Raw genomic sequence first — 6,000 nt, 5'->3', positions numbered from 1 at the left:
ACTCAAAATAAAGAACGTAATTTTTACTCTTTATAACATCCTCCCTTTTTTAACACACCTCTCCCATTTCGTAATCGTCAAACCTGATCGGACGACGCACATCCCGCTTTGGTCTTCTCGCCTCACTTACTGGGTTCAGCGGAGTTAACTTGCGCGATGACTGGATAAATGATCTCTCTGATTCGTTCGTTGTTCAATCTGTTGGTCTTGGAGTGCTCGATGCTGGATACCAACTGTCCTCCGACATGCTGTACCACGCATTTGATGAATCGATGGTTTGATTGTTGGTTTGGTTGCCGGATTCCTGAACCGTTGATTCCTCTATTTGAATCGGAGTGCAGGCGTCACGAAGGAACTTGCGGTTTCGACGATAGCTTCCACCATTTGCTGCAACTCGATAGTCCCTGTCGCTCAGCACTTCCGTTATCCTTCCTCGAGTCCACTCGAATGTCTTCTCGGGCTTCAGCTGTACATACACCTCCTGTCCTCTAAGCAACATCGGCAACTCTTGAGCCTTGCGGTCGTGGTAGAACTTCGAATTGACCTTTCGTAACTCAATGTTCTCTCTAATCTTCTTCGTGTCCACCGTTTGCAGTTGAAGTTGGCAAGCTGCTACCGGAAGAATGCTTCTTGTTCGTCTGCCTAGAGCTTTTTGCGACGGCGCGTAACCGTCCGTTTGCGGCGTGTTCCTCCATTCTAATAGAGCCAGCCGTATGTCCTTTCCATCCTCCAGAGCTTTTTTAATAACGTTTTTTGCAATTTTGAAAGCTGATTCGGCCTTTCCGTTGGATTCGTGGTGATATGGTGCGCTCGTGGCATGGATGATATTATAAGCTTTCATGAATTGCGCCAACTCTTTGCCGACAAACTGTTTAGCTGAGTCGGTTATGATTTTACGGGGTACACCTAGCCGACTGAAGTTTTTCTTGCACCGATCGATGAGTTCTGTTGTTTACTGGCCATCATTCAAAAAGTCCACTTCCACAAAGTTAGAGAAATGGTCTACCGACACCAGAATTATCATCTTCCGTCCGTTGTGTATCAGTTCTCCCAAGTCCATCGATACGATTTGAAAGGGATGCTCTGGAATCTCCGAACTCTGCATCGGCTCATACTGTTGGCAGTTTTTGTACTGATTGCAGATACCACACGCTTTGAGGTTTGGATCGTTGAGGTTTGGCCAATAAACAATGTCTCTGGCCTCGCGAAAAGTCGCCTGTTCTCCTTGATGGCTGTAGTGCAGAAGTTTCAGAACATCCTGACGATTCTCAGCCGGCACAACGATGCGATTTCCTCGCAGGATCACGCCATCTTGAATCACCAATTCCGCCCTTAACGCATAAAAAGGCTTCACGCACTCCATCACCGTAGATTTCTCGCTGGGCCATCCGTTGACAATGTGCAGTTTCAGAATTTGATAAGTTTCATCCTTCTGCGTAGCTTGCTTGATCCTATCCAGCAAGTTCGATTGAATTTCGATGCCTTGCAGTACGTTTACTTCTTCGATGGTCCTCCATAACGGGTCGCAATCTTCGGCCGTCACTGGCTTACTGTCGTCGATGTTCCGTGATAGAGTATCTGCCAGAATCAAAACTTTTCCCTTCACGTACTTAACTTGCAGATCATATCGCTACAGACTCAGTATCATCCGCTGGATCCGCTTAGGCACTTCCGACAGAGGCTTTTTAAAGATGGTTTGCAGTGGCTGATGATCGGACTGCACCGTCACATGTTTCTGTCCAAAGATGTATTGATCGAAACGTTTGCAAGAGAAGAGTATCGCTAGTGTTTCCTTCTCGATTTGCGCGTATCTACGCTCCGTCGCTGTTAGCGTTCTCGAAGCAAACATAACGGGCTGTCCTTCTTGCAGTAGTACCGCGCCGACCGCGTAGCTACTGGCGTCGCATTGGATCGTTGCTTCTAGCTTCGGATTGTAATATTTCAGCACGGTGATCTCGGCTATTTTCTGCTTCAATGCACGGTATGCCTCTACTCGCTGTTTGCCCCAGTGCCATTCTTCCGATACCAGAACTTCCCTCAGCGGTCTGCTCAGCTCGGATAGCTTCGGGATGAACTTCGCCATGTATGTCGCTAATCTAAGGAATCGTTGTAGTTCTGCTGAATCTCGTGGTTGCGGCATTTCGCTAATTGCCGCCGTTTTGCTTGGATCCGGTTTGAGACCATCTCTCGACAGCACGTGACCAAAAAAGCGAACTTCAATCTGATTCATCTTGCTCTTTGATCGATTCAGCTTGATTCCCTTGCTCTGGCAACGCTGCAGAAGCGCCTCCAGATTCCGATTGTGGTCAACTATAGCCTCTTCATCCGTTGAGCCTCGTCCAACACACAAGATGTCATCCACTAGAACTTCTATTCCTTTCAGTCCGTGCAACGCTTGTTGCAATTTGGCTTGAAATATTTCCGGCGAGCACGATAGTCCAAAAGGCAACCTCTTCCACACGTATCGTCCAAATGGCGTCCAAAACGCCGTCACTTTACTACTTTCGTCCGTAAGTTCGACATGCCAGAACCCATTTCGAATATCCAAGGTCGAAAACACTTTAGCGTCATGTAATTCAGGTAAAATCTCTTCCACTGTTGCCATTTGGAATCGGGGCCGCTTAATTCCCCGATTCAAAAACACAGGGTCCAAGCATATTCGCAACTTTTCATTTCTTCGCACAATCACTAAGTGGCATGTCCAGTCTGTTGGCTCTTCGATCTTCTCTACTATGCCTCTTGTTTCTAAATCATCCAGTTCGCACTTCAGTTGATCTCGTACTGCTACCGGAACTCTTCTAGGCTCTTGCTGTTTCGGTATGCATTGTTCCAACTCAATGATCACTTTTCCGGCCAATTTTCCATCACCGTTATACACTTCTTCATACTTCTTCACTATCTTTTCCGCTATCTCATTTTTTACCGTTTTGATCACTTCCGGCCTACCTTGGGCTTCGCATTTCATCACCTCTTGGACACTTACAATCCCCAACGCCATACAGGTTTTGTACCTCAACAGTGGCATCTTGAGTACGCCATGCCCAGATCGACCACTTGAAATACCACCTTGTACGCTTTTCCGTGGCTTTCGTGTCGCAGAACTACTTTTCCGTACGCTGACACGATCTGACCACCAAACCCACGCAACTTCGTCTTACTGGGCACAATGGTCACTTTTCCCATCAGCTCTTTAAGATTCTTCCGATCGACGACATTACAGGAAGCCCCCGTGTCGACTTGGCAACGAATCTTTTTCGGCGTTTCACCTCTCTGCACGGTGAAACCAATCATCACCGTAATTTTCTTCTCTACTACGTTCACCTCTTCAACGCTGGTAACATAATCCGCCTCATCACTATCGTCACTCTTTTGTTCGACCGTTTTCACTTTTCTTGTGTTCTTTGACTTGCTCGACGACGCATCTCGCGATCCTCCAGCTTGAGAATCATCACTGAACTTCGCTCTGCACACTCTGGCGTAGTGATTAAGCTTTAAACATTTCCGGCAGGTCACCACACACCATTCGCCGGACAACTCTCCCGGTTGCCGATTTTATGATCTTTCGTCCACAAAACTTGCATACCTCACCGAATGAATCCTACTTCTTTCTCGTATTTATGTTCACTTTTGCAATCACTTCCGCAGATGTTTCCGAATCGCGTGGCTCTTCTTTGATCTTTATCATCGCCATCCTATCTTCCATCAATTTCTGCGCTCGTCAGGTATCGATTGCTCCTGTTAAATCCAAATTTGCCATCTTCAAAAGTGCCTTTCTCGTATCGTCCGAACGGATCCCTACCACAATCTGATCACGAATGAGGGAATTCTTAAGCTGTCCATAATTACAAGTTTCTGCTAGCTTCCGGAGTCGCGTGACGAATTGATTGATATCTTCTTCTTCTTGCTGCATCGCCGTATTGAAAATATACCGCTCGTGTTTCATTCACCTGCGGTACACAATACCCTTCGAGAGCAGTCAAGATCGCTGCTGGTGTCGCTTGCGCTTCTGCTGCTAGCAATGTGTTCAATACTTTCACTGTGTCCGTTCCCAGAAAGTTTTTCAACAAAGCTACTTTTATCATATCACTTTTTTCGATTATTTCAGCGGCAATCACATAAATATCCCAAGCTTGCTTAAAATCGGCGAAATCTTCCGGCAACGTCTTGCTGGACAGATCCAGAAAGCTCGGCGGATGCACTCCGTATGCCATCATTTGGACTGGTCGTTGTCTTACCACACCAGGTACGGGATCCTCTGGAATCTGCTCACCAGAAATACTCATCGTTTACCTAACCTCATTTTTCGCCGCTCAAACGGGGCTGATGCCAACTATCTTCCTTCAGCGCTGCGTGGCCAGGAAATTATCGCATCACCGAAATTTCACGACGAATTAACTTCGCACTGCTGTGTTAAGCGAATTTTCCGATTTTAACTCGATACATCAATTATTAATCGCGAAAATTACCTCACTTCCGACACCATGTAATAAAACCAGACCGATGTCATGGCAACTGTTTCCTGAAGCCGCCGCCGATGATGATGACGCTAGTGTTGAAAATATGATCATAAGCTCCGTTCATTGTGCCGCATGTGTTACTGTACAGATTTTTTTCGTGCTTCTAACTATATTGAATTTAGGGCTATCCAGAACGTGTTGAAACATGTTTGAACATCACCATTTGTGTCCCGCACAAAATCCATAGAACGTTCAAAGCAAAACAGTCGTTCTTCGCTTTTTGCATTCCTACACACCACTTGCAGCAACAGTTGATCTCGCATGGACGGAGCTTATTCGGCTGTTTCGCAAGCACTGACAGCCTTTTGACGGATAATCGAGCCAGAGAGCCAGAGAAAAACGGCTTCAAGCAAAATGTATGGGGATGACGTTCGTGACAGGGATGTGAATAAAACTCGTGTTTTATTGGGTTCGATGACAAAAACAACAATGAAGTGTTTATTTTATTCGCTGACGTTCTCAAGTACACGCTAAATTATGGTTATTCATAAAGGACTTAAAATGCACGTCTAACTTTACTCAAAATAAAGAACGTAATTTTTACGCTTTATAACACCGATCTTAACATGGGCAACTTCCAAAAAATGATCAGAAAAATTATTGTTAAATATCTAATACGAATGTCAAATACATTAAACCTTCTCTACGCCTAATTAATTTTCATTTTATGCTAACACTGATATTTTAATACGTTTGATCCATCTTAAGGATGTAAAATATAACAATCCTTTTTCGTTCGTGTGTCAGCACTGTGGCTACTAAGTATCCTTGAGTAGTATTATGCATTTAGTTGAAAATTGGAGTTGTCGACCAGCGACAATCGATTTTTTTTCATGCCGTACATTATACCTAACGTCGGAAGTAGTGCGCTGTATAGCGCATCTGATTTGCTATACAGCGCACTATTTCCAACGTTAGGTATAATGTACGATATGCGAGAAAAATCGAATGTCGCTAGTCGAAAAACTCGACTTTCTACTGGGGCGACAATAACATAAAACACAAAACAGAAATCAGTTCTGGTCACCTGTGGCGGTGAAACTAAATCAAGATTAGATTACCGGTGTTCGTCATTAATAGACACATTTTCCGCTGTTATCACCAGTGGGCTTGAAAATCCAACCATTTGCGTAAGCAACATACGATTTGTTGTTTATCACCGCAGCAGTGTTCATGAAAATGCTGTAGGCTTTTAAATTGATAATAACCATTTCACTTCAACAGATTAAACGTTTCAACAATTTGCAACAAAAAATAATTGTACAAAGTGTACCCATCTGAAGGAAAATAATATTAACTGGAACAGTAGAGCGTAGAATACACATAGGTATTTCCTATGATAGCTCAAGAAATTTCCCGTGTATCGCTTGGGATATTCCGCAGCTTATTGCTACGTAATGGCCCTGACATAAAGTCCATAAAATCAGTTAGTAGATAGAGCTTATCAAACTCCCCCAAGCACACCTAGTATAGGCTTAAGCAG

This window comes from Wyeomyia smithii, chromosome 3, assembly GCF_029784165.1.
Source record: "Wyeomyia smithii strain HCP4-BCI-WySm-NY-G18 chromosome 3, ASM2978416v1, whole genome shotgun sequence".
NCBI lineage: Eukaryota > Metazoa > Arthropoda > Insecta > Diptera > Culicidae > Wyeomyia > Wyeomyia smithii.
Note: the sequence above shows the minus strand (reverse complement) of the source record.